We start from the raw sequence: 6,121 nt of genomic DNA on the forward strand, positions 1-6,121 counted from the left end.
GCGAAGTAAATACGTCAGTGATAGCGTACCGCGGAAGAGACGTCGGGTACTGGGAGATGTAGTCCTTAAGTTTATTTGCCGACGCTGAAAATCTACAGTGTGGCTTAACAAGGGGAAGTGTTAAACTTGACACATCAATATTCTTTTAATGTTAATATTTTTGATGAATGACCAACATTTAAGCATTCAATATGCTCCGAAATAACCAAAGCACCACAATTAGTCTCCACAAACAAAATAGAAAAATACTGTACCTCACAAAAGAGTACACAAGAGGAGAAAACTCATCATTTCGGAAGCTCCAAAGCTCCCTAGAATCAACTATCATATTTAAGTAAAATAAGCATTTTTTTCTGCAGGTGTCAACATTACCTTTTGAATGTTGTTGCCACTTTCAGTCTATTTTGATGTCATGTATATGGAATCTAAATGCTTTGCAGTATATTTTTCCCAATACTTGACATGTCCCTGTTGCTCTCCTCTCGTCTGGCGATTCGTCAGTCAATCTAATTCCCATATTTGTTTTTGATGTTGACAAGTTGTTGTTCTCCTTACGTGAATGCATCAACTCTCATGAAGCTTTTTAGGTTGTTTTTTTCAATATCACGAATGTAACAAATATCTATACATTTTTATTATTTTTGCTGTTTTCTGTCCTTATTTTATATATGTTAAAAGTGGTTGCCAAAGGACAATAATATGTACCAATTTCTCAAATTGGTTGCCATTAGTTGAGCTTTGTATGTTCAGTTTCTGTTGTCATATTTATAAATAAATCCATCCATCCATGCACCAACCCAGCAAAGTGATATTGTTTCATATACTTTAGTTAAATCTGGACCCTTTTGATAAATCACTTTTTGCCATGGTTTGGAGCTCATGAAGCTAACTGATAACACATAAGTTCATGTGAAATGAAATAATTAGAAGATTTCATCACAGTGACGCGACCCCACTCTCTTTATGGTGTCACCCGGCACAAATACAGAAATGGAAAACAGCGAAGAAATCAATCCCATTTCCACCACATCTCAAAACAAAACAAAAAAAATAAAGTGGACAGGATCAATTTTGGCAAACGGTCATTGAACAGCGTGAGTCAGTTCTCTTCAAAGCGTTTAGATCACCCCTCCCTTCTTCTTCCGCCTCTTCGGTTTCTTCTTCTTCTGGCTGTCCTCTGAGCCGCAGCAGCATCCGTACAGCAGAGCGAAGACAACCAGAGACAGAATCCCCAGCACGAACACCCCGATGACCACCACACCGCCCAGCGCCCACGGCTCCTGGTGCACCCGTTGCAGGAACCAAACCGGCCAGGCCTCGGGCGGCCCGGCGGGGATCCGATGCTCTGAAACGCTGCGCGGGGAAACCAAAATAAGAGCTCAAACGGAGAATCTGGACATTAAACCGATGAGTTAATATTGTTGGATGCCATCATCTGCACACTAACAATGCTTTTAGAGAAGCCACATCAAATGCCGCTGATAAAATGTCTGAGCCCTTTCAAAAGCTGACATGTTTTTATTAACGTGTTCTAAAGAAATCTGCAGAAGTTAATCACAGTTCCTGTTTGGGAACTCACCTCTCGACGGTCATGTCCCACTGAGTGGTGCTCTTAGGGCTCGTGACCCCTGACACTGGCTGAGTGCACTGTGAGTGTGACAGCAGGTGGTTTCAGCTATGGTTTCGGATCCACTGCCAGGCCTGGAACCGTCCCGAACATTACAGTTTATCGCCGGTTTGTGCGCCGCGGAGCCATTCCGTAAAAACTCTAGTGGCTCCAATTCTTCTGACACCTTCCGTGCCTTTGTGTGGGCAGGGCAAAGTAAAAGCCCGGAGTTAATGTTTACCCAAAATATACTGACTGGTGATAAGATATGCAAACAATAGTGCAGTATTTTGCTCGTGGGATTTAGATCACCGCTCATCTTGGAGCAAAGTAGATGCTTTGGCAGATAGTTCACTCTTTACAGTTGATGGAGTAATAAGAAACAAGTCCATATTATTTTTTTGTTTTTTATATATATTGAAACATGTTTACATTTCAGCTATATTCACAAATACAAAATTGCAACGCCTCAGTAAAAAATACAGACGAAGAAAAATCAACAACTATGTAATAAAACAAGAATACATCTGTAAAGGTTGTATGTGAAACAATGAACAGCTTATATACCCCCCACCCCCTGCCCCCCCAAAAAGATAAGGTTTTTCTTTGGCCAGCAGAGGGTGTTGTGTCTTTTTTACACTGGCAAGTTACTATATATACACAAGGTGGAATGTTTGTACATTTTACATGTTGTCTCTCACATTCTCTTCAAATATTAACAGATAAACAAACCAATTCATTTGTAATAACTCACTGAGTTACTTTGCTCTCTCGCTGCATCTTCTCGATCCACCGCTCCACTGCAAGGTTTTTGTTGTTGGGAAAAGGTCGCCACACAGTATTTCATTGTCCTGGTCTGAGATGAATGTTGATGAGTAATGCTACTCTGCTAATTTATAAGGATTCCTTGTGGCATGGCTCTCCGGATAAGGATCCAAGTCTTCATCATCCCGGGTTGCTGGAAACGATAGTCCCCAACCTTCTCCTCCAAGAAACGACCTGTGAAGGAGCATTTCCAGATTAGTAACTGTGCGTGTGGGATGGTTACACAAACAGATGGGGGGAAAAGGACGGAGGTTGAATTTACTTGGGGAGTCTGCTCTCTGTCTCATCCTCAGATTGGCTTTATTCTGGACGCCTGGTATTTAGTCTTTCGGTAGAAGAAGCAGTGGGCGCAGGACATGATGACGAGGAACAGGACCGTGACTGAGAGGGGAGACAAGAGGAAGGGTCAACTGCAAATGCACAGAGAAATATCAAATGACTCTGCAGTCCACACCCTTCAAATCTTTTAGCTTCTTTCATTTGCGAAATGCATCTTTGTGAAACACTTTTTAACGATGAGAGAAAAAAACAACTCACCAATAAACAGGAGGATCACAAAGAAGGCCCCCAGCTCCAGGGGGTCGGCCTGTGGGAGATTCTGCAGTTTGGCCCACACCCTCTCAAAACTATGCTTCAGCATGTAGTCCAATCTTATTCTTGTGTCCATTTTCTCGTGCAGCAACACCTGAAAGACACAGCGGGCCTGCTTGCTTGAGAAAAGACGTTCCGATTGTGGAAGCAAAGACGATATTTTCATTCTTCAGCTCCACCCTTTCGCTTCTGCAATTTTATCCTTACACCCAGCAATTACCCCTCAAGTCTGGCAAGCACATATACCCTTCGTCCCCGAATACTCCATGCGCTTTTTTGAGTACTCACTCATTATCTCGCAGCACCCCTCATTAGCCTGCTGATTAACCCGGGTTGGGACAGAGAGCGCATGTGCTGGATACACCGTGGGCCTATGTTGCGTGTGATTCCCCGCTACGGACGCCCATGACATTTGTATCCGCACACGGGGGGGCCACCGTCCTGCATGTTCAGCATATTTAGAAACAAGGCGGACTATTTCAGGCCTGGTATTTCAAGACCCAGGCCTGTCATCATCACTGGAGCAGCTGTGTGTGGGTGAGATCCCCACAGACAGGGCCGTAAAGTGGCAACAGGAACAGGATGATCAACTCTGATGATCAAAATGAGTGAAATCACTGAAGTAAGATTATTTCGATTCACCCAGTGAATCGAAGACACAGTCAAGCTGTCAAGTTGTCACAGTCAAGCTGCCACTCGTCATGGCTGCCAGACGTCATGGTCGGACCAATGCTAAATTGTACTCTGCTGAACTTCAAAGTGTTAAAGCAGCGACTGCAGATGCAGTAAAGTTGGTAAAAGTGTGTATAAGTTTGCAGGCTGGCCGGAAAAAAACACGCAAAAAGCATATAAGGCCCAATTTTAAGCCTTTTAAGCTTATTATTTTACAACAGTGCTATATATCCTGTTGTATCTAACAAACACAGTGTACTCGGCCTGTTAAAACATCTTCAGGGAATGGCAATCAGCAGTTTATTTGAGAGTATAAACTATATCTTGATTATTCACAGTCCATAGTTCATGTTACAGTTCATCTCGGTTTTTATTTGCGATTCAAAGGCGTCCTAAACATAAAAATAATACCCAGTTGCTGCAGCGCTCAGCTCGTAAACCAGAGTTTGTTCCGTTAGTTTAAGCTAACCAGCTGACGTCACTGCCTCGTTTCACCGACGTTATGTTGTTGGATTAGTTAAACTAACTTACCACGTTTTAAAGTAGTTAGATAATGAGTAAGTCTGAGCGCAGGCTCACCTCCTGTCTCACCTGTTCACTGGTCTCGCGTTAAAGTCAACGTCACTTGACGTGTTGCTCGCCCGCAGCCAGACGGGTCGTTAATTAATATACCGCTGGACGTGTCATTAAAATATATATATAACGTTAACTGTTATATAACTTATATATATACACACATTTTATATATATATATATAAATATAAATAAATATATGTCAGTTTGTTCGTTTAATTAACAAACTGATAAATACATTACCAAATAGCTAATTTAATGTTTGTAAATATCAGAAAATATAGCTAGCTAACTTAACGTTACTTACTGTCTTACTGTACCTCAGAATTCCTGCTGTTGCTATAGGCAACAGTTCACTAGGCTTTAGCTAGTTTAGCATCGGCTAATGTAGCTTGTAGTAATTATGTGCTACACTATATTATACTATAGGCTAACACAATCCTACTTGTATTCTCTCTTGTGTGCATTGTTATTGCTTCTATTGTTTCATTTTTTACGGTGGAGTACAGGAACTCGAGGCACTTTAGGCTGTACAAATTAATTTAAAGATTTAATTGTATTGTCACTTTCATAAATAAATCAATAGACCATATGAAGACACAATCTTCATGTTGTACGTGCTATGTACTTTTAATATATTTTTGTTAAATATGCTTTTATTAAACAGGAATAGATCATTTAAATACATTTTATTGTACCTTGATGTCATCAATTTGTTCAGGAATCGTCGGCTGTGTGTGCACAAGACTGGCTTCCTCACGTTGATTTCAGAGTTGTTGTTTTTGTCATTGTTATTTCTTGTGGTTGGCATGCTGTCACACTTTCTGTCCATGAAAGAGTCTGCAGCACTTACAGGATCAACCACAATGTCTTGACATCGCAACGTAGTGCAGAAATACTGAGTCCAATGGGTACACCGTTCTTGAAGCTCAGTTTGAGTTCCAGCAGACACATCTCAATGTTTCTTTAAAAGTGCATTACAATAGCTCTATATGCATATATGCAACTTGTATATTTGTTCAAGGGTGTGTACATTTTCTCATGCTGATTATGAAAACCTGAACCCTCTTTTCAGAGCTGACTCGAAAAATGTCTGACCTCTTCTGTTGACCCTCACTGCTCTGTGATCTCTTCCCAGTCTTTGTCTTTGTTTTCACTGCACTCCCACACCAAGTTTCTTCATCAGCAGAGAACATTGAGACCAAAACATGCTGCAGAACTGTCACTGTGATGACGAAGACAACAACTTCTTTGTGTCCAGTCTTGAACTTGAATGTGGTGTAAATAAGCGTTTGCCCTGAAACAAGCTCCTCTACATTAAACTACCTTCTTAGAAGTTTTTTCTACTTGCTGAAAATGACAATTGCCTTTGTATGCAAAACAAAAGTCTGACTCTTTATTGACAAGCAATATATGTAAAAAAGAAAACAGCCTCTTACCTCTGAAGTGAACGTGCTTCACTTTTAAGAGCGTCACTGTTTCCACATGCCAACTCCTCTGTGCATAGAGAACCAAAGTCAGCTCTCTACATAAAACCGTCCACACGATGTTTCACAGACTTCTTCTTGTTTTCACCCACTCCCCCTTTTCTCACTTGTTTAGTTTCTTTTTCTCTTCTGAAGTTTCTTCTGCCTGCTGGTCTCAGCCTCCTCCTCATTTAATTAGCCCGGATCCAGTTCAGACCGAGAAGACCAGCTCTGGCTGTCCAGAGGTAATCTGACCCTCTGCAAACTGCTCCTCCTGTGGGTGCGCGTTCACTTTCTCCCACTTACTAACTCCTATTCTCAGGGAGTTTGTGGACCTCCTCCTAACCTCTCCTCCTCCTAACCTCTCCTCCTCCTCCACCTCTTTTCG

Source organism: Clinocottus analis, unplaced genomic scaffold (assembly GCF_023055335.1).
Source record: "Clinocottus analis isolate CAN_PGR_092001 unplaced genomic scaffold, fCliAna1.0.p SCAF_19, whole genome shotgun sequence".
Classification (NCBI taxonomy): Eukaryota; Metazoa; Chordata; class Actinopteri; order Perciformes; family Cottidae; genus Clinocottus; species Clinocottus analis.